Source organism: Neoarius graeffei, chromosome 3 (genome assembly GCF_027579695.1).
Source record: "Neoarius graeffei isolate fNeoGra1 chromosome 3, fNeoGra1.pri, whole genome shotgun sequence".
In the NCBI taxonomy this organism is placed as follows: domain Eukaryota; kingdom Metazoa; phylum Chordata; class Actinopteri; order Siluriformes; family Ariidae; genus Neoarius; species Neoarius graeffei.
In genome coordinates, this window is record NC_083571.1 from 13,841,230 (window position 1) to 13,865,951 (window position 24,722).

The window sequence follows — 24,722 nt, forward strand, 5'->3', positions numbered from 1 at the left end:
GGTACTGTGGGCACATAACTGAGCCTGCATTTCCCTAATTCTGATTTTTCCAGTTATTTCCTTCCTTTTGTTGTGATTATGGATTTGCCCTTTTTGACATTGCCTACCTGTGTGTTGAACATTGCTCTGGACTATGGCCATGGTTTGTGGATTAATATACTGCTGTAGGATTAGGATACACTTAGACATTATAGGCATGAGTGTGCATTATAATAAAGTATGTAAAAGCTTTCTGATTCTGTTGGTATCAGATGTTCAAACATTGGACATTTTGCATATGAAACCAAATTTACTGTAGAAAACAAGTCATTATTTTGTGAAACATTCTGATTATTTTGATATTTTGATCAATACTAAATTAAGAATGGTGCAAATTATGTCTTCAACTGATGGAAACAAGTTTCACCAAATTTAATATTTGCCCTTCAACAAGCAATCAAGGTTCTTAAAGTGACTTATTTTGGGGCTGCAGTAAATCCCACTATGCATAGGAAATTGTCCTATTTGTATTGACTCCACCCTGTGTTTGTACCAAATTACATATTCACTATATCACAATTAAGCAGCTTGCACTTTTTTGTAGGTTTGAACAAGTTGCATGCATGCAAACTTATATACTAATACCTTTAGCAAATCAAAGCGTATGCATTTAATTTGTCTTTTGATTGTATCATCTTGTTCATTGTTGATATCACAGTGTTTGATGGAATTTGGTGGAAGGTGGGATGCTTTGAATTCTCTTTTCCCTGTTTGCTGTAAGCAACATGTGAAGTGTAAATGGAGTGATAGGATTTAATCAATGACAATATGACAGCATGGCAGGTGGTGTGTTTCTGTAGCTGCTTCTACTTAAAATCTCTCACACTCATGGAACAGAAGCAGTACATTCCTTTTGGTATCCTAAACCATTGTTGGAAAGGTGGAATGCTGCTCCTTTATTTTACATTACATTACAGGCATTTAGCAGATGCTTTTATCCAGAGTGATGTACAACAGGACCCTGACATTCCCACAGCAGCGTGCAGCCCAGGGAGCAGTTGGGGGTTAGGTTCAGCCATTCCTGCTGGTCCAGGGAATCAATTTGGCAACCTTTTGGTCCCAAAGCGGCTTCTCTAACCTTTAGGTCATCGCTTCCCCCATTATTTCTTACAAACATACCTTTGGTGACTGTGATCAAAGAGTTCAGTCCACTGGACTTATTTCCAAAATGTCTCTGACTTATCTCGATGTTGCTTTGCAGGTCACAGTTAACATTTGTGTTCTGAAGATTCTTCCATGCAGATCATTGTGCACCACTACTTCTGTGGCATGCAATTCTTCCTACAGTTCCTTGGCATCATTTTTTGAGGCTTCTGCTTTGCTGTTATGTCCAGCATACGAACCACTATATCTGAGAGTGTTCTTGGGTTTCTAGATCTTGCCGTGACTTCCACAGTTCTACTCAACTGCCATTTCCTAATGACATGTCAGACCGGCTTTCAGACCAGATTTGATGAGTCCATGTCTGTCAAGTGAAGATTGAGAGAGCATTTTGATAAATTTAATCAAAATGCAAGTGGCTATATATTAAAAATTTGAAAAATATTTTTAAAAATATTTTGCTGTAGAGGTTGTGTTTGCTTTTTTCATTTTAAAAATCAACCAAATATTTAATTTGGTCTGGATCCTCTAACTTTTGCAGACAACTGTGTATACTTATTCATTGAAATGAAACACAAAATGAATGCAATTTACACAGCAAAATGACTTGTAAAGAGATCCAGTCCCACCTGTATTATGCCATGCAATTCCTGATAATGATACTATATAGTTGAGCAACATTGCTTGTTTAATGTTCATTATTCAATGGCATTTTTTCCTGCCTTGTTTATTTGTGAATACATAAAATACCATTCCACCTGGCAGAGGAAACAGTAGGGAATGAGAACAGACCGCTGTGCATTCATTTTGTCATCATAATATCTTTCTATTCAGTGCGCAACATTCAGCTGAATATATGCAATGCTTCAATGTTTTCCACTGCCAATGTGTGTTATTATGACGTCCTCTTTTCCATTTCCACACCACTCACATATAAAGTAATTCAAAAGTTGTTCTGAGGACTAAGATTTTGTAATACATTGCCTGACGTGGCAATTCCAGATTCTATGAATATACAATTTGGATCTGGCAATAATAAGTAAGGAATGAAAAACAGCAGGGTTAGAGGAAAATAACAACAGCATTGTGGCAATGGTGAGTGAAGATACTGCTGCCACTCTAAAGATGATTAAGCACATCTCACAATGTTGTATTCCTTTTATACCACAGCAATTTGTACATAATTACATTTTATATTAATTAAATAAGAATACATTCTTTCTACTTATTAAGTTATATTTATTGTTATGGAACATCTGCAAAAAAAAGCCAGCTCCTGTTATCCATCCATCCATCCATCCATCCATCCATTATCTGTAGCCATTTATCCTGTTCTACAGGGTTGCAGGCAAGCTGGAGCCTATCCCAGCTGACTATGGGCGAGAGGCGGGGTACACCCTGGACAAGTCGCCAGGTGCTCCTGTTATCACTTATACTAAAGCAGCTGGAAACAATTGTTCATGCACCAGCCTCTTTTTACAGAAAATTAAGGGCAAAAAGACAGACTGTCATGTGGCCATGAAACAACAGAGCGTAAACTTGTATGTCCTGAAGACCTTTAGAAAACATTATGGTTTTACATCAGCTTTACAAAGTGCTGACATTGGAGACTCCTTCCAGAAACACTAGATAAATATAACAATGCCCACAATGTTTCAGATCAAATAATATATATAGTGGCGGTGGCAGAGGAGGGGCAGGGGGAACCCCCCCCCCCAAAGTTACGATGGGAGTCCTTTGACTATTTATAAGGAAGAAAAGAAGAGAGTAGTGTGAATAAACAGCCCGCTGCGTGCCTTTGTTTTCCTTTATTAATATCCCGCTGCGTCCCTTCATCCTGGTGTCCTGGCAGCATCCCTTTGTAGCACCCATTCGCACCAAAACTGATGCAAATTAGCCTGGCCCTGACGTCACCAATTGCCTGGATTTTCCTTATTTGCCTTACACAGAACTGCAAAACCCATCACTTTTAGTAGACAAGCTGATTTATGAATATTCTGTGGACGAATTAACCTGTTGCTGTGGCAACTGTCTAGACATGTCTGATCTCCTTGGGTACTCATGCCAAAGCAAGTATGGCTATGACAGTGTCGCTACATTTGTATCTGACTGATAACTCGTGTCCTGTACGGATGACTAGATAGCATTCATGAGGCGTACAAGCAGTTTTAGGCGCCCAAAAACTTGATGCTGCTCTAGAGCTACAAGAATTCACTTGCTGCCCTGACCACTCACTGAAAATCAGTATGAAGAGGAGTTTCAGACAAATATCCATTGCAAACTTTTTGGGCTCGACAAAGGCACCCAAGTTGCTTGATGATAACAAGGTAAGTTTTCAGTACAAATTTTTTTTAACATACCGAGTCAAATTTCGCAAACCAAGAAATGAGTTCACTCACACTGAAGACTAAAAGAAAGACAGTTATTCGTGCTCGTGCTTTATACCACGTAGCTGAGCAGGTATATAACTCTCTTAGCGCTTTAATTCAACAAGGACATTGAGGACAAATTTTCTCGTGTTTTGTTTGTGTGTGTGTGTGTGGGGGGGGGGGGGGGGGGGGGGGAGTAGATCCATGAAAAAAACTAAGGGAATGTAATCTTTCCAATTTACCAATACAGCCCCATATGTCATTCATACAGTGGTGCTTAAAAGCTTGTGAACCCTTTAGAATTTTCTATATTTCTGCAAAAATATGACCCAAAACATCATCAGATTTTCACACAAGTCCTAAAAGTAGATAAACAGAACCCAGTTAAACAAATAAGACAAAAATATTATACTTGGTCATTTATTTATTGAGGAAAATGATCCAATATTACATATCTGTGAGTGGCAAAAGTATGTGAACCATTGCTTTCAGTATCTGATGTGACCCCCTTGTGCAGCAATAACTGCAAGTAAATGTTTCCGGTATCTGTTGATCAGTCCTGCACACTGGCTTGGAGGAATTTTAGCCCATTCCTCCATACAGAACAGCTTCAACTCTGGGATGTTGGTGGGTTTCCTCACATGAACTGCTCGCTTCAGGTCCTTCCACAACATTTTGATTGGATTAAGGTCAGGACTTTGACTTGGCCATTCCAAAACATGAACTTTATTCTTCTTTAACCATTCTTTGGTAGAACAACTTGTGTGCTTAGGGTCGTTGTCTTGCTGCATGACCCACCTTCTCTTGAAATTCAGTTCGTGGACAGATGTCCTGACATTTTCCTTTAGAATTCCCTGGTATAATTCAGAATTCATTGCTCCATCAATGATGGCAAGCCGTCCTGGCCCAGATGCAGCAAAACAGGCCCAAAACACGATACTACCACCACCATGTTTCACAGATGGGATAAGGTTGTTATGCTGGAATGCAGTGTTTTCCTTTCTCCAAATTTAACGCTTCTCATTTAAACCAAATTGTTCTATTTTGGCCTCAGCCGTCCACAAAACATTTTTCCAATAGCCTTCTGGCTTGTCCATGTGATCTTTAGCAAGCTGCAGACAAGCAGCAAGTTTTTTGGAGAGCAGTGGCTTTCTCCTTGCAACCCTGTCATGCATGCCATTGTTGTTCAGTGTTCTCCTGATGGTGGACTCATGAACATTAACATTAGCCAATGTGAGAGAGGCCTTCAGTTGCTTAGAAGTTACCCTGGGGTCCTTTGTGACCTCGCCAACTATTACACGCCTTGCTCTTGGAGTGATCTTTGTTGGTTGACCACTCCTGGGGAGGGTAACAATGGTCTTGAATTTCCTCCATTTGTACACAATCTGTCTGACTGTGGATTGGTGGAGTCCAAACTCTTTAGAGATGGTTTTGTAACCTTTTCCAGCCTGATGAGCATCAACAACGCTTTTTCTGAGGTCCTCAGAAATCTCCTTTGTTCGTGCCATGATACACTTGCACAAACATGTGTTGTGAAGATCAGACTTTGATAGATCCCTGTTCTTTAAATAAAACAGGGTGCCCACTCACACCTGATTTGTCATCCAATTGATTGAAAACACCGGGCTCTAATTTCACCTTCAAATTAACTGCTAATCCTAGAGGTTCACATACTTTTGCCACTCACAGATATGTAATATTGGATCATTTTCCTCAATAAATAAATGACCAAGTATCATATTTTTGTCTAATTTGTTTAACTGGGTTCTCTTTATCTACTTTTAGGACTTGTGTGAAAATCTGATGATGCTTTGGGTCATATTTATGCAGAAATATAGAAAATTCTAAAGGGTTCACAAACTTTCAAGCACCACTGTACATGCTTCAATACACCAATATCACACAGTTTTGATTTTAAAAATATGCAACAAATATATACTCAGGAACACACAGACTTTGTGAAGTATATGCTCTGTACTCTGTGTCTAACATTACCAAGCCTTCAGTGGCGGCTGGTAGTCTTTCAAACAGTGGAGGCTGGTCAGTTACGATATTTCCAGATTTTAAAAGAAAAAAGAAAAAACACATCAATTTTGCCCATACTCTTGCCACTGATCTGGCTGATTGTTGGCAGGGTCACAAACTGTGAAATAACAGGTTCTTTTGGCCCATTAGCCTACTGTCCAATATACATGATGGTGGTGTTGGGGGGGTATATTTTAACATTTTATATTTTAAAATTGTGGCATGTTGTTTAAAAATTGATCATTATTGAAAGCAGCTCTTTGTCAGGAACCTCAGCAGTAACAGCAGAGTGTTCTGGAATAGGCACAAGCACTGACCTTGAGGAGCCAAACATAGAGCTGGGTGCCACACATTTCATTCAATGACACTTTCCCTATATTTTACTAATTTTGACTGAGAAATGTTTTATTGACAATTTTGATAACCCTTCACTTTTAATCCAGGTCTGTAGTGTGAAATGTTCTCGGCTGTGTTTTTGTTTAAAAATGTTTTCCAAATTGTAGCTGTGTTTAATTCATATCCAGAAAAATATATATTCCAATATAATATACTCAGCATAAGCATTTTAAATAGATTCTATATTTTTGGTCCATCCATGACATATTACCTAAGTAGCCTATTTACTGTTGTTGATGTGGGTCACTTGCTGTTAGCCAATTCACTTTCTCGTACCAGGAGAGCTGAAAGGAACGAGTATTATTCCCTACCTTTTTCACCAAGTCAATCTGAGGCGTTGATCTACCCCGCTCTTTAATTTTAATTTTTTCCTCGAAAGGAAGACTGGCAAATGGCTTTGCCAAAATTAAATCAGCAATGCTTGGCATCCGTGCGCAGCTTTCTTGCTAGCTGACTAGCCCCCTCAAGTTCAAGTTCAGTCACTCAAATAAACGAAATTTCTGGAACTAAGATAGCAAACTTGACAACACTATATTTACACTTTATTTACAATGAAAATATATACAAAATAAAAAAGCTGGTAGAAACCGTATGTAATGAATGAAATCGAAATGTAAGCTGATCACTTACAATACACCACAGCACTTGCGATTCCGCATGGGACTGAACTGAAATTCACCGCTGCCTGTCTATATTTGAAATGAGCTGTCAATCAAAGAAAATATCCGGCTGCTTTCACCAATCACCAGTCTCCTCGTGGAAAGCTTTGCCATGTCCCTCCCACTGTGAGGCTGGGAGTCCGGTGGGCGGGCGTTTTCGCAGTATTTGTCCAATAACCGTCTTGCATTTTGATATTGAAAAGCGCATAGCTCCCAAATGCCATTGAAGTCCACTGAGGCTGGGAGTCCGGTGGGCGGGCGTTTTCGCAGTATTTGTCCAATAACCGTCTTGCATTTTGATATTGAAAAGCGCATAGCTCCCAAATGCCATTGAAGTCCACTGAGGCTGGAAGTCCGTGGGCGGGTGTTTTCGCAGTATTTGTCCAATAATCGTCTTGCATTTTGATATTGAAAAGCGCATTGCTCCCAAATGCCATTGAAGTCCACTGAGGCTGGGCTGCATCGCGCTGTCACGAGGGGGAAAAGCTCACGCACACATTAAGCGAACTGGGGAAAGTTATAACGGAATGATTTTGCACTGTAGTTGGGTTGGGCACATATATTTCTATGATTCTGGATCTGAAATAGCAATGTTATAAGGTTGGCTATAACATAAGCCTAGCGCAATTCATCCTACACAATGTTCATCGTTTTTAGAGGAGGCTGAGCCTCCCTCGTTGTCTTAGAGCAATCGCCCATGTAAGCCTTGTATTTTGTATCACTTTTCTGGTTTTGACCCTGTTTGTGTTTTTGGACTGTGAATATTGTATTGCCTCTGGTTTTGACCCTGTTTGCATTTTTAGGCTGTGAGTATGGTATTACCCCTGTCTGTTCCTCACTTGACCACTGCCTGTTTTTTGACTCTGCCTTTGTCTCCATTTTGGATCTGCTTGCTAGCGTGCTTTCAATAAAACTCTTCCTGCACTTACGTCCGTCTATCACTCTTACATGACAGAAATTGTCAACTGTTCAATAAGCTAGTGGACTAATAAAACTGTTTTAACTAGTTTTATATGAAGCTGTCATGAGTATTTTCTGTAAAATGAGTTAGTAAATAATCTCATGGTTTTTTTTAAGTAAATTATAAATAAGCACTGGTTAAAAACCCATCTATCTTATGTAAATAAAGATACAAATTTTGTTGTCTGGTAGTCAAGTGTTTATGAGATATGTTGCCTTACATTTACGATCAGGTTCCCTGTGGTGGTACACGTACATCATTCGTACATACATATGAATGTCATATGGTCGCAAAAGCCATCAAAAATCAGGTCGATGCATTACCATATTCTCTTCGGAATGGAGCTCCGCTATTGACAATTACACACATTTCATAACCTGTTTATGTGAAGCATCCACCATACAAGTTCCAGTGTAAGTTGTTTCTATAGTGAACACTAACATATGAGAACAAGTGCATTCATGTAGACCTGGGATTTGCCTTCCAGCTGGAACTATTGTCCGAGCTGCTGTTACTGAACATGAATGAACACCTTCTGACCAATCAGAATCAAGTATTCAAAATTACTCTGGTTTAATTGCATTATTTTTTAACCAGTGGCTCTTATGCGCTGTAAGAACACAAAATTCAATGTGTAAAAGCTGTAAAAAATGAGAGAATCCTCATGCAAGAGGGTGCTGCTGTTATATAAAAACCCTGCATGTCTCCATGCTGATGCAATCGCACCACCCTGATCTGGGCATGAGCAATGGTTCACCCATGCCGAGCTGAATGTTATGCCATTGATCACTAACAGTATGGAAACAAACAGCTCCAGCTGGATTCTGCAGGGGTTCCCTTCTATTCCTCTCCAAGAACAAACACAGCCTCTGATTTCACACTGTTCTCAGACTGTGTTCTGACCTTTTCACATAATTGTTCTGGTAGAGAGAAAAGCAATGTAACATTTTGCCTGTCAGAATTTAACAATCGATATTAACCTTACTGTTCCGTTCAGGTCAGAATGATTCATTGGGCTCAAATGTTGACTAAGTGATATGATATTTATAAGAGGAGACTTTAGAAAAAAGCTTATGCACATGATTATGACAGGAGGTTAACAGGATTAAATGCACTCTCTGGCCACTTATAGAAACACCACCTTCCCTGCTCATTCATTATCCAGTTATCCAAATCAGCAGTAATCAGGTGGCAGTGGTGCAACACACACACACACACACACACACACACACACACACACACACACACACACACACACACACACACACACACATTCTCTTGTGGATGTTGATACACAGCAACCCCATTATAATGAACCCTTTTACTACAAACTTTCACATATAACAAACCAAGTTCATGTCCCCTGCCTTTAGTGACAATGAGTCAAAGTCTTCAAAAAAACACCACTGGGTCATGTCCGCAGGTTATAACACATGCACAGTGGCATTAGGACTAATTACTATGCACCTGTTCCAGATTAGAGCACAATCACAGCATGCAATTATAAGGACTCTCTAAACATGCAGACTTGGCAAAGTATACATGCTGTACCTAGTGTCTCACATTACCAAGCCTTATATCTGTTTATTGTCTTTCTGGTTTTGACTTTGTGAATTTGGACTCTGCCTTTCGTCTTTGCCTCCACCACTCTGTTTGTGCCTCGCGTGAACATTGCCTGTTTCATGACCCTGCCTTTGTCTTACATTTTTTAACTGTTTGCCTGCCTATTTGTGCATAAACACACTTCCTGAAATTACATCTGTCATTCGCCTGCTTACATACATGCTGAGCCATGCGCTCCTCTTCCCACCAAAGACAAACAATAAGTAATCAAATCTGCAGTCAAGTTAACAATATGTATTAACATCTGTGGGTGGTAGAAAATGGCAACTGGACTTGCTTGGAGATTCTTGAAAACATTTCACCTCTCATCTGAAAGGCTTCCTCAGAACTGAAACATTTTCAAGAATCTTCAAGCAAGTCCAGTTGCCCTTTTCTACCACCTACAGTTTACTATGACCTGGATGACTGAGAATCTTCACAGACATGTATTAACGTCATAAAACAAAGGCTTAACAAGCCTTGCTTAGGTGTTGATCATGAACAATTATCGAGAACGGGGATCAAAGGATGAAATGTCTGCTGATACTGCGAAACTTAGCACCTAGTTAAAGCGTACCAGCTGAGTTTTTATATCCCCACCCAGCTCTGTGGCATGACATAAATGACATTGTCAGTGATTTGCAACACATGAATGAACTGAATGGTGAAGATTTAGAAAACATTGCGAATCAGTGGGTAGACATTGACACAATACAATACACCGGTAACCTCCATCACCTACATAACAGATGAAGAAATCATTGCCTCCATTTGTGATCATTTAACTCAGCCAATGAACTGAGATAGTGACTCGGTAGGAGAAATTTGTGATAAGGAGAATGTACTTAAAATTCCACATATAACCTGAGTGTTTGGTGTGACAAGTGGGTTCATTTCAGTATTACAAACTTTTTAGTATAATGAACTATTTGGACATCCCCCAAGCAAGGAGTTCGTTATAGTGGGGTTGCAGTGTGTTTCACTGTATACCTGCATGGCACCAAGATGGCAATAAGTGTCTATTTGTTTTTTTAACGTAGGAGTTAGCAAGAAGTATTAAGTAACTCTGCCTCATAAAAGGATGGTGAGAAAATCACTATGCTTTTAACCATAATATTTTTTCACCCAATCGCCCTGATGTTTAAATCTTTATTTCTCCTTTAAATGCTTGTCTGTGTGAAGTCTCAATGGATGGGTGATTAGCATCTGCCTCAAGCAAAGCTCTGCATCTATATGAAACCTATTTAATTCTTTGCTTGTAAGAACCAAGCTGATTTAACAATCCTTGTTCATTTATGAAGCTATAACACATCAATCTACATCATCCAGCTCCTTCTTTCACTCCAGGGTAAAGGCAGAAAATTGCATTGAAAGTCTCAGATTGCACTTGTGCAGATTCAATCCTCAATTGGAAAGACACATGCTGTGCTTTTTACATGTTTATAGATCACACCAGATTGTGGAAGTACTGAAACGACGGCATACCTTGAAGTGGGTTGTTTTTTAACAGAAGGATATAATTTAACATGCAGAAAGCAGAAGGAGGTGAAATTAATTTGCCAATGTATATTTGCTTCATCCCCCCATCTTTTTGTTCTCCATGTTTTCCTGTATTTTGCCCAGGCTGGGTTTGGCTGCTTTCCCAGAGCACATTCATTTACTGCGGAAAAAAAGGGGTATGCACAATAAATAATTCAGACAGATTTCCCATATTTTTGTCAAACCAAAAGCGGGACATGGCCACTCTAGACTACTGAGGTTAAAAAATGTGTCCTGGTTACATTAACCGCAGCAGCAGCAAAGGTAATATAAAATCAACTAAACAGAAATATATCACAGTAAAACCTTCTGGAAACATACGATTACACTGAGAGGATTCTTGTTGACATTTTATTTGGATAGTCTGCTTTTAGAGACTATAATCACTCAGACTCTCTAGAGACTGACAGGAAACCTGTTGATGGTTCACTGCCGGAAACAGCCCATTAACTGCTTCTCAACAGATTTAACAATGTCATGTATTAAATGGAGTACACATTGCATATTTACCAAATAAATTATAACGTGACAGTAAATACACAATATATTCAATGTCATAGATTAAGAAACTCCATATGGACAGTATTTTCAATGGAATGACGTGCAATGAATGAACGAACAACAACAGACTCCTCAAGCAACTGTTCTACGAAGTCCTACAGGAGAGAAAACAAAACATCGGAGGACAAAGGAAAAGATTCAAGGACCAACTGAAACAAATCCTGAAGAAAACAAACATCCAAGGGAAAAAAAAACATGGCCTGAAGATGCCATGGACAGAAACTACTGGTGGAGACTGCTTCACAACAGAGTCTCCACTTTTGAAGCAAAGAAAACAGGAAGAAGAGAGAAGGAAGCGATGCAAGGAACAAATGGCCCTCCTCCAAACAGGCCAGATGCAATCAACGATTTCCTGCCTAGACTGGCCAAGGAAATTCCATTCCAAACTTGGAGCTGCCTCACACATGAGAGCCTGATATGGACATCCCTGAAACAAATTGTCACTCGCGAGGAAAGGCCAACGACGATGACGACGACAGACAGTAATCAGAGCTCAGGATCGAACCAGGAACCATGGAACTGAGAGATAGCAATGCTATATAATAGGAATAACATGTTTGGGGTGTGCTATTATCAATCAAATATACCATGGACTGAGAGGCTCTGGTTGAAGTTATAGATTCTCTGAGGTGACTGGCATAGTACCATTTTGTAAGGGGCCAGTCACCAAAGACAATCCATAATTACTGGAGCCTCTCAGTGCATGGTATATTAGATTTATATCCCTCATCAAAAAATTCCAAATTAAAAGTGTTAAGATCGAATCTTGGCATAAACTTGCTGGAGGCAGCCATGTTTGTTGTTTATGTCAGAGCGACCTTCAACCTGCGCATGTGCAATGTACCATGCTATCAACTGCCTTGCTAGGTATGATCATAATACGTAGATCTACACACACAGAAATGCTCACGGAGCCACAGCTGTAACTCAAGTCAGCCATATAACTTGAAATTGTGACGTTGGTTCATGGTATATCCAGGATATACCATGACTGACTCACACCATATCCATTTTTTTTTATGTCACGAGATACATTGCGGGCGGCACGGTGGTGTAGTGGTTAGCGCTGCCGCCTCACAGCAAGAAGGTCCTGGGTTCGAGCCCCGGGGCCGGCGAGGGCCTTTCTGTGTGGAGTTTGCATGTTCTCCCCGTGTCCGCGTGGGTTTCCTCCGGGTGCTCCGGTTTCCCCCACAGTCCAAAGACATGCAGGTTAGGTTAACTGGTGACTCTAAATTGACCGTAGGTGTGAATGTGAGTGTGAATGGTTGTCTGTGTCTATGTGTCAGCCCTGTGATGACCTGGCGACTTGTCCAGGGTGTACCCCGCCTTTCGCCCGTAGTCAGCTGGGATAGGCTCCAGCTTGCCTGCGACCCTGTAGAAGGATAAAGCGGCTAGAGATAATGAGATGAGATGAGATACATTGCTTAATCAATGGTGGAACTATTTTATGTCACGTGAGCCATCCATGGCCAATCCCTTGCACAGGAAATTTTTGAGGTGGGATATTAAAGAAAATAGTCAGTGATGGAGTGATGTGATGAGGCATGATACAACCCCGATTCCAAAAAAGTTGGGACAAAGTACAAATTGTAAATAAAAGCGGAATGCAATAATTTACAAATCTCAAAAACTGATATTGTATTCACAATAAAACATAGACAACACATCAAATGTTGAAAGTGAGACATTTTGAAATTTCATGCCAAATATTGGCTCATTTGAAATTTCATGACAGCAACACATCTCAAAAAAGTTGGGACAGGGGCAATAAGAGGCTGGAAAAGTTAAAGGTACAAAAAAGGAACAGCTGGAGGACCAAATTGCAACTCATTAGGTCAATTGGCAATAGGTCATTAACATGACTGGGTATAAAAAGAGCATCTTGGAGTGGCAGCGGCTCTCAGAAGTAAAGATGGGAAGAGGATCATCAGTCCCCCTAATTCTGCGCCGACAAATAGTGGAGCAATATCAGAAAGGAGTTCGACAGTGTAAAATTGCAAAGAGTTTGAACATATCATCATCTACAGTGCATAATATCATCAAAAGATTCTGAGAATCTGGAAGAATCTCTGTGCGTAAGGGTCAAGGCCAAAACCATACTGGGTGCCCGTGATCTTTGGGGCCTTAGACGGCACTGCATCACATACAGGCACGCTTCTGTATTGGAAATAACAAAATGGGCTCAGGAATATTTCCAGAGAATATTATCTGTGAACACAATTCACCGTGCCATCCGCCGTTGCCAGCTAAAACTCTATAGTTCAAAGAAGAAGCCGTATCTAAACATGATCCAGAAGCGCAGACGTCTTCTCTGGGCCAAGGCTCATTTAAAATGGACTGTGGCAAAGTGGAAAACTGTTCTGTGGTCAGACGAACCAAAATTTGAAGTTCTTTATGGAAATCAGGGACGCCGTGTCATTCGGACTAAAGAGGAGAAGGACGACCCAAGTTGTTATCAGCGCTCAGTTCTGCAATGTCCTGATCCATCAACTTTTAACCAAATGATACTGAAGTGCATATCTATTTGAAAAATCATGAGGATCTAAGGGACCGTAAGAAATGGCTCTGGCTGCTCTTTTAGAAATTGAATCAACAAAATCAGAATCAAGAGTTTAAATGGTACTGGTACTGTACCTGTGTAGTATAAACAAACAGCTTGTAGACTTTCAACAAATCATCAACTCGATCTCAGCGGATTTATCAGTGCTTTAGTCATGCTACAGTGAACTTCCTGTTCATACCTGATAAGTAATATTGTTAGCATATCACTTATCCTACATGTATTATGCCACTCTACCCAATGGAGAATGAGTGCTGAATATGGTTTACGATATTGCATGGTTGTCAAGACAACATGATGTCACATGCTGGAGGCATAAACTTCTGCGCTAGTGAATGACTGTGACAATTTGTAAACAAACATGGCCACCAGGGTTGCTTCATTAAATATGGAAGTTTTTGAGAGAATTTTGAAAGTGAAAGACACATTGAACACCCAAAAGGAATGTGTATGTATAATAATAATAATAATAATAATAATAATAATAATAATATTGGCTGGCTATTTTTTGTGGTATATCAGATATATTCCATTCAGCTACTTGTCTTTGACTAGTTCAATATCATGCTAGCTGAATGGAATATATCTGATATACCACTCAATGCCAGCCAATATTATTTAAATATTTTACTCTTGATTTCTTCCCCTTTTATCAGAGGTATTGTAAATTCATGTGAATCACGTTACTGATTCATAAGAATTCTAATTTTTTAAACTGATTCTTGTATGATTCACTCAAAGCAACTTGCTGCTCTTTTACCATGCTGTTGTGTTGAAAGTTCAAATTCACATCTACTGAACTCATTGTGGGCAGCACGGTGGTATAGTGGTTAGCACTGTCGCCTCACAGCAAGAAGGTTCTGGGTTCAAGCCCAGTGGATGACGGTGGCCTTTCTGTGTGGAGTTTGTATGTTCTCCCTGTGTCTGTGTGGGTTTCCTCCAGGTGCTCTAGTTTCCCCCACAGTCCAAAGATATGCAGGTTAGGCTAATTGGTGGCTCTAAATTGACTGTGAGTGTGAATGGTTGTTGGTCTCTATGTGTCAGCCCTGCGATGATCTGGTGACTTGTCCCTGCCTCTCGCCCATAGTCAACTGGGATAGGCTTCAGCTTACCTACAACCCTACACAGGATAAGCAGTTATGGATGAAATCGCTGTAATCTTTCCTTGTTAAACATATCATATACACACACATCATTTTTATGTATGATTGACCACAAATAGAGGTTCTGAAAACCCTTTGGAGTCAATTTCCATGTGAGTTTTACTTTATGTTTCTGCAATATTTTCCACTTTCATTTGAGCTCATCCGCAGGCAAAGCATAAATTACAATAATCTCTTTATGTGTAACTTTCATCTGTCATCTATACAAATTAAGCTTATAGTCTATCTTTTGGCAGCCAATAATTCTTAAAACATGACTGACAGGCAATGAAAGCACACACTTATATCTTATTATTATTCGCTATTAAAAACAAAGTCAAAAGGCTACCCGTTTACTGGCAGCACTTTATTTCAAAAGACAATAACACATAGCTGGCTTTTCTTTAAAGCATATATCAGAGCTGATGCGAGAATATGCCATACATCCAAAAGTCTGTCTGGTATACACCAAATGTCAGAGACAATTTATATCTTTTTTTTTTTTTTTAATGATGTGCATACCTGGCGGCACGGTGATATAGTGGTTAGCGCTGTCGCCTCACAGCAAGAAGGTCCGGGTTCGAGCCCCATGGCCGGCGAGGGCCTTTCTATATGGAGTTTGCATGTTCTCCCCGTGTCCGCGTGGGTTTCCTCCGGGTGCTTTGGTTTCCCCCACAGTCCAAAGACATATAGGTTAGGTTAACTGGTGACTCTAAATTGACCGTAGGTGTGAATGTGAGTGTGAATGATTGTCTGTGTCTATGTGTCAGCCCTGTGATGATCTGGCAACTTGTCCAGGGTGTACCCCACCTTTTGCCCATAGTCAGCTGGGATAAGCTCCAGCTTGCCTGCGACCCTGTAGAACAGGACAAAGTGGCTAGAGATAATGAGATGAGATGTGCACACCTGCCATTGAGACAAACACAGACTGATTTTCTCACTGCTTTTAAATGGTTATTTTGATCCTTTCTGACAACTGTTATTACAACACATGGTCTTGCCAGGCACAGGCAAAGTGTTGATGTGCTAAAACGAAGTGTACAGTGTGTTATTTTCATAGTTAACACCATTTACACATAGCGTCTCAGTCAAAAGGGCTCTATATCACAAATATAGACTTGCCTGCTGTCTGAAAGCCAAGCATCTAATCTAAGAGTTTGAGTGTTGTGTTCAATGTGTAAAATTAAATCTAATATTTAAAAGAGTTGTCATGACTTCCCATTAAAGCCAAGTGGATATTACATGACATTCAAAACCTCAGAATCGTTGACCCTTATACACTATCTGACTTTAATCGCTTGCGATTGCTCATTTGGTGGCTGTAAGGGCAACCAGACTACAAAGTAGCGTTGAACGATATAGCTGAAATATTCATCAGGACTAAATGTTTCATTTCAGTTGATATAGATAATTACCTCATCGTCTGCAGTGTTTCCCACACATAGACTTTACTTGGGCAGGGCCGCCCAGGCATATTAATGGCTGCCAAAGTATATTTGGTGACCTATTTTAGCAAATAAGTCTGAAGAACTAGAATGTTCTGTGAGTGATAGTCAAATAATAATGTACTGTATCGCTAAAAGAAACTGTGCTGTGCTGAAATGATTAGCCAAATAGCCAAACACATAAACGCAGAGGTTTCACCCAATAGAAAATCTTAATCAATCAGTGTGCACATTACATGTTTTTGTCAATGTTACCATGGCAATATGATTTCAGTCAGTGCATTTTACATTAGTGCTTTTTTCTAGCCTATTTAACTGATTACTGAAAAGACATTCATGGTCTATGTACATTTGATCATTCTATTTTCGTGTCAGCAACAGAAATTAATAGGCCATTTTTATTTTTATCATAAAAATTGCAGATACAAAATGTTAAAGCATTTTGTGCTGCTTTTCCTTCTTGGTACTGTGAGCTGGCCTAGTGGTTAGCATGTCTGCCTTTTGACTGGGAGATCACGAGTTCTACTCGCAGTCGGGTCATACCAAAGACCATCATAAAAATGGTACCTACTGCCATTTGGCAAGGCATGCTGCAATACAGATGCAAGTAGGGAAGTCAAACTCTGGTGGTTACCAGAGGACTAGCCCCCCACTGTAACCCTAACTGTATAGGCGAGAGGCAGAGGGCTATGGAAACGGAGATTGGTGCTGTACCCATCAGCCTCAAAGAGCTGGTTAGTACTGAGACAGGAGACTGCCAAGGAAGACCAGATCCTGGCGTGGAAGGGACTTTTTTTTTTTCTTGGTACATCAAACAGTGAAATCATAAACAAAATAAACAGAAAAAAGTCAATTTTTCAGAAGGCTCTGGTTGTTGTTGATGGATAACATATGTGATTTAATGAGCAGTGAGAGCAGAACCAATTCCAGTGTGATGTGAAATCACATGTAGACTGTTTTTGTGAGGGAACTGAGGGATTATAGTCACTGAGGTGGGGGATATAGCCTCCAAGGTGGGGGATACAGTCTCCAAGGTGGGGAATATAGTCACCGAGGTGGGGGATAGAGTCACCAAGATGGGGGATACAGTCACCAAAATGAGTGTAGTCGCCAAGGTGGGGGATACAGTCACCGAGGTGGGGGATACAGTCACTGAGATGAATGTAGTGTCCAAGGTCGGGGATATAGTCTCCGAGGTAGGGGATACAGTCACTGAAATAAGTGTTGTCTCTGAGGTGGGGGATATAGTCTCCAAGGTGGGGGATACAGTCACTGAAGTGGGGGATACAGTCTCTGAGATGAGTATAGTCTCTGAGGTGGGGGATATAGTCTCTGAGGTGGGGGGATATAGTCTCAAAAGTGGGGGATACAGTCACCAAGGTAGGAGATACAGTCACCCAGATGGGGGATGCAGTTGCCGAGATGAATGCAGTCACCGAGCTGGGGGGGGGGGGGGGGGTGCAGCCCCCAAGATAGTGAGGTGTAGTCACCGAGCTGTTGGGTGTAGTCATCAAGTTGTCGTAGGAACAAACACCATGTGCTTTTCTGTTTGGGTTTCTGTTTTGGTCCAGTCCCATCTCCTGTCTTATCAGTGTGTTTTGCTTGCTGTGTTCCTGTTTCTTGCTACCTTCCTATTATTTTTGAGTATCCCATACTGCTTCTCATTTCTTGTTGTAAGGTCATTAGTGTTCCATCACATGCATTTCTGGATTGCACAGTATCTTTCCTGTGTTTCCTAGGCTTGACTCACTCATATTTCCTGTTTATTAACAAATTATACACTGTTAACTCCAACTTCCTGTGTTGACTTGGATAATTAAAGATAACATAAAATCAAATAGAATATAAATTAGAGTAGAACTGCCACGTTTTTCTATGGGTGAATTTTTACTGTACATACAGGAAATGAATTTAAGATCAAATAGTAACTACTTTTACTTTATTGAGTTTGTTGTACTGTATGTAGGCAATTTGGTTTATTATTTCTCACCGCTATATTTTATTGACTGTGTCTAATAAAAATAATAATTAAAAAGTAATAAAAAGAGCACTTCAGGCTCTTGTTGAATGGAATATTAAGGGAGACAGATTTAATACTGCTTCATTAAATATTTTTTGATATTGTGATTTATTTGACAAATATTAGTCATGATGTGAAATTTAAAACAGGGTTTGGGAGGACCCTTGTATCAATTTCTTGTATCAAGTACATACACAAGTGTTATATCAGATACAAATAAACAATATAACCTGACAATACAGACTAAATAGATATTAATATATAATAACAGATGAGCTGAGAATATGCATAGTATGAGGAAAGAATAGTACCTTCTGACCAATCACTATCAAACATTCAACAATATAAAGTGTATTCAACACTGATGAATGTTTTCCTAAGCTGTTATATTTCTATGCTGAAAGCAATTTGCAATCAAGAGACCAGAATAAAAATCTGATCATGTCTAAAATATAAAGCAGCAACACTTTTTTTATGCTTATAAGTACACAAGAAGATCCAGGTCCATTCTCACACTGCCTAAAGAAAGAGTCTATTTATCCATTTGTGCTGCACTGTCTCATACATCATCTGTCCACAGAGGCAGAAAAGTCATTGTCTTATTGCTGAAAGGCAGCCAGAACCCTTGTGTGTACAGAACAACTGGTTACAGTATTTCTAATGTTAGCTACACAGCATGAAATCAGCGTCCTGTGGAAAAGTGCAGCAGTCTTATTTACAGGGAATATACTGCTACAGAGAATCTTGCCGTGTTGTCATGAATCACCACATGGCCATCTTTTAGCTTGGCATTTACTTAATAATTAGAGACTCATTATTTTTACAGTGATGTGTAAGGAATAAAACACTTGGTGGTATGCCATTATAGAAGAAGCCTTTATTTATCACATGTACACAAGCACAGTGAAATTCCTCCTCTGCATTTAACCCATTTGAAGCAGTGAACACACACAAATGAGCAATGAGCACACACACATACCCAGAGCAATGGGCAGCTATGTTACAGCACCCAGGGAGCAGTTAGGAGTTAGGTGCCTTGCTCAAGGGCACTTCAGCCATGATACAGGGGGAGGGGAAAGTGCTGTTCATTCACTCAACTCCCCTCACATTTTTCCTGCCAGTCCCAGGAATCGAACCGGCAACCCTTTGGGCCCAAGGCTGCTTCCCTAACCTACTGCCTCCCATTTTGGAAAATTTGCTGCCCGTTACAAAAAGTCAGCAGTGGAGATTCCTTCCATAAGCGTCTCTAGAATGAGCACATTGAAAACCTGTGATTTAAATTCCAGCCAGAACTACTCTTAGAAAATGAGTAGTTCTGGCTGGAATAATACAATCAAATGAATAAATCAACAATAAATAAAACATATTAGAAAAAGAAAAAACAAACAAACAAAAAAAATAGACGTATACAGACTAAAAGCAGCACAAACTGGTGCCAAGAGTGGAGATTGGCCGATATGTATGACATTTTACACACATAGATTTAAAAGTCTTTGGTCTATCAATATCAAAATAAAGCCTAGTTAAATTACTATAATATAAAAAAGGTCCTTCTTAAACTGTGAAAGTGATTGATTCAAATTCCTTAAATGTGGGAGTAAAATATTCCAGATTCTAGGACCCCGAATATAAAAACTGGTCTGAAAAGTTACAGTATTAGCCTTGGGTACATTTAACATAGTTCCCCTAGACAAATCTAATCGCCTAGTAAACCTTCTAGGTACACTAATAGAAATATTTTGGTCTGTTGACATAGATTTAAAAAGATAAACAAGATCCAGGTACTCATGCCAGAAACACAAAGGAAGGAGTCCTAGCTTTAACAATCTGCCCTTGTAGTCTGATCGAAACGAAAAAGATAAAATGTAAAACCCCGATTCTAAAAAAGTTGGGACAAAGTACAAATTGGAAATAAAAATGGAATGCAATAATTTACAAATCTCAAAAACTGATATTGTATTCACAATAGAACATAGACAACATATCAAATGTCGAAAGTGAGACATTTTGAAATTTCATGCCAAATATTGGCTCATTTGAAATTTCATGACAGCAACACATCTCAAAAAAGTTGGGATGGGGCAATAAGAGGCTGGAAAAGTTAAAGGTACAAAAAAGGAACAGCTGGAGGACCAAATTGCAACTGATTAGGTCAACTGGCAATAGGTCATTAACATGACTGGGTATAAAAAGAGCATCTTGGAGTGGCAGCGGCTCTCAGAAGTAAAGATGGGAAGAGGATCATCAGTCCCCCTAATTCTGCGCCGACAAATAGTGGAGCAATATTCAGAAAGGACTTCGACAGTGTAAAATTGCAGAGTTTGAACATATCATCATCTACAGTGCATATCATCATCAAAAGATTCAGAGAATCTGGAAGAATCTCTGTGCATAAGGGTCAAGGCCAGAAAACCATACTGGGTGCCCGTGATCTTCGGGCCCTTAGACGGCACTGCATCACATACAGGCATGCTTCTGTATTGGAAATCACAAAATGGGCTCAGGAATATTTCCAGATAACATTATCTGTGAACACAATTCACCTTGCCATCCGCCGTTGCTGGCTAAAACTCTATAGTTCAAAGAAGAAGCCGTATCTAAACATGATCCAGAAGCGCAGATGTCTTCTCTGGGCCAAGGCTCATTTAAAATGGACTGTGGCAAAGTGGAAAACTGTTCTGTGGTCAGACGAATCAAAATTTGAAGTTCTTTATGGAAATCAGGGACGCCGTGTCATTTGGACTAAAGAGGAGAAGGACAACCCAAGTTATCAGCGCTCAGTTCAGAAGCCTGCATCGGTTGCATTAGTGCATGTGGCATGGGCAGCTTACACATCTGGAAAGACACCATCAATGCTGAAAGGTATATCCAGGTTCTAGAGCAACATATGCTCCCATCCAGAAGACGTCTCTTTCAGGGAAGACCTTGCATTTTCCAACATGACAATGCCAAACCACATACTGCATCAATTACAGCATCATGGCTGCATAGAAGAAGGGTCCGGGTACTGAACTGGCCAGCCTGCAGTCCAGATCTTTCACCCATAGAAAACATTTGGTGCATCATAAAACAGAAGATACGACAAAAAAGACCTAAGACAGTTGAGCAACTAGAATCTTACATTAGACAAGAATGGGTTAACATTTCTATCCCTAAACTTGAGCAACTTGTCTCCTCAGTCCCCAGACGTTTACAGACTGTTGTAAAGAGAAAAGGGGATGTCTCACAGTGGTAAACATGGCCTTGTCCCAACTTTTTTGAGATGTGTTTTTGCCATGAAATTTAAAATCACATAATTTTTCTCTTTAAATGATATATTTTCTCAGTTTAAACATTTGATATGTCATCTATGTTCTATTCTGAATAAAATATGGAATTTTGAAACTTCCACATCATTGCATTCCATTTTTATTTACAATTTGTACTTTGTCCCAACTTTTTTGGAATGGGGTTGTACTTAGTTGCGTGTCTCTGGATTCTCTCAACTGAGTAGAGCAGGATAACTGATTGCAGAGCCCAGACCTGAGAACAGTATGCCAAACAGCTTCTGACCAGAGAGATATAAAGTGACTTCCACACCTTGATATCTCTAACTTCAAAAGTAGATCTAACAAAGCCCAACATTTTACTCACTTTAGCTAAAACCAATTGGACATGAGAGTTCCACTTGAGATATGGCGTGACTGTAACACCAAGGTCCTTCTGTAACTCAGTCATTTTGATAGGCGCATCCTTCAGTTGGTATGTGGTCAGCAGAGGCTTGGAGCTTCTCATGAATGACAGAAGCCCACACTTAGACAGATTGAGGTCCATCCTCCAGAGATCACACCATCTGCATATGCTGTCAAGATCATTTTGCAGGCATGCACTGTCCTCAGGGGTGTTAATTGCGCCATAACACTTAGTGTCGTCGGCATATAATGCAACAGATGATGACGTGACTACACAGGGTAAATCGTTGAGAAACACAAGGAACAACAAGGGCCCAAGTATAGAGCCCTGTGGCACTCCAGAGAGTACTGGAAGTGGCTCCGACGTTTTGCCTAAGACCATTACTCTCTGATAGCGATCAGAGAGGTAGTCCTTGAACCAGTCCAAAATTTTCCTCGTAATACCAAACCGCTGCAGCTTCATGAGCAGTAGGTGGTGATCTACTCTATCAAAAGCCTTGGTGAAGTCTAGGTATACTACGTCAGCTTGAATTCTGGTGTCAAGAAGTTGACCTATCTCATGGAGAACCTTTAATAGCTGATTAGTAGTAGATAAGTCCTTTAAAAAAAGCATACTGAAATTTGTACAGTTGAGCAGCAATGTGGTCGATGATTTTGTTGTAAACACACCAGAAACCTTCCCTAGAAACCTTGATGGCTGAAGCCATCAGAGTGACCACGTCACTGTGGTGATATGCCAGAGAGAGAGGCTGACTGATTAATTCAGATTGCCTATTCCATGTGCTCACTTCTCATTTTTATTTTTTTCAGCTGAAAACATGTTTGAGTTGGTGATATCAAGGGGTAAGCTGAAAAGATGGTTGTTACACAATAACTAAGAATGGGCAGAGATGATACATAGTTGTGGCCTTTCTGTTAAAACACTTAAACATTAAAACCACACTCAATATAATAGATTTATCCTGGGTTACTGAGATGATACAAAGTTCTAACCCATTCCAACACGCTCTACACGTATTTAGTTCCTCAGGTTTGTATTTTTTTCTAACTCTGATTTGATTTCGCTGGAGATAGCTGTATGAGCCAGAGGCATTCGGGCCCCTTGTACCTCTTACAGAGTAATGGTCTGTAAGTCGAATTATAGATACTAACGTTTCAGTCACTCTTCCAACCTTAAGAGAAATTCAGCCTTTGCTGAAGGTTCTTGAGGAATTAGGAGTCCACAATCTTGAGGACATAGAAGACATACAGGAAAGAGCACTTCCACTGGTTTCATGTTCTAAAACCAGTGGAAGTGAGGAAATTTATTTCACATTTCAAAACCACAAGAATGTGTTTTGTTTTCGACACAATGTGACTTTCATAAAAAAAAAAAATCAGTAACAGATAGATTAGAATTTTTTTGTTCTTTATTCAGGCCAGAAAGCTGTGTTGGACATTCCTTCCAACATATAAATCCTGAAACACAGCCTGATGAGGTGTTGACTTCTGGTGAGTACATGACTGAATTGCACAATCAGTTGGGTCTTTTGGGACTTTGTACTGAGAATTATTGTTAAATGACTTGAATAAGATCATAATATGCACCGCACCAAATCAAGTTGTACAGCAGCATCCTTGGTGTGGATCAAATATATAGGTAGGATGATAGAGTTTTTTTAAACTTTTTTTTTAAACTCACATATTAAATGATGGGCAGCATGGTGGTGTAATGGTTAGCACTGTTGCCTCACAGCAAGAAAGTTCTGGATTCAAGCCCAGTGGCTGACAGGAGCCTTTCTGTGTGGAGTTTGCATGTTCTCTCCATGTCTGTGTGGGTTTCCTCTGGGTGCTCCGGTTTCCCCCACAGTCCAAAGACATGCAGGTTAGGTTAACTGGTGGCTCTAAATTGACGATAGGTGTGAACATTAGTGTGAATGGTTGTTTGTCTCTATGTGTCAGCCCTGCGATGACCTGGTGACTTGTCCAGGGTGTACCCCGCCTCTCGCCCATAGTCAGCTGGGATAGGCTCTAGCTTGCCTGTGACCCTGCACAGGATAAGCAGTTATGGATAATGGATGGATATTAAATAATATAGATTTACAATTACTTTGGTTTATTTCTCATCTCATCTCATTATCTCTAGCCGCTTTATAGGGTCGCAGGCAAGCTGGAGCCTATCCCAGCTGACTACGGGCGAAAGGCGGGGTACACCCCGGACAAGTTGCCAGGTCATCACAGGGCTGACACATAGACACAGACAACCATTCACACTCACACCTACGGTTAATTTAGAGTCACCAGTTAACCTAACCTGCATGTCTGTGGACTGTGGGGGAAACCGGAGCACCTGGAGGAAACCCATGCGGACATGGGGAGAACATGCAAACTCCGCACAGAAAGGCCCTCGCCGGCCCCGGGGCTCGAACCCGGACCTTCTTGCTGTGAGGCGACAGCGCTAACCACTACACCACCGTGCCGCCTGGTTTATTTCTATGATTCATTAAAATGTATTTAACCCACCATATATTTTATATTGCAAAAATGAAACACTTTACAGGGGATGTTCAATCATCATGATTTCATAAAAGACTAAATTTGTCTTTGTTTTTTTTTTTCTGCAGCTTTTTTAGGTGGGCTGTTTCACAATCAA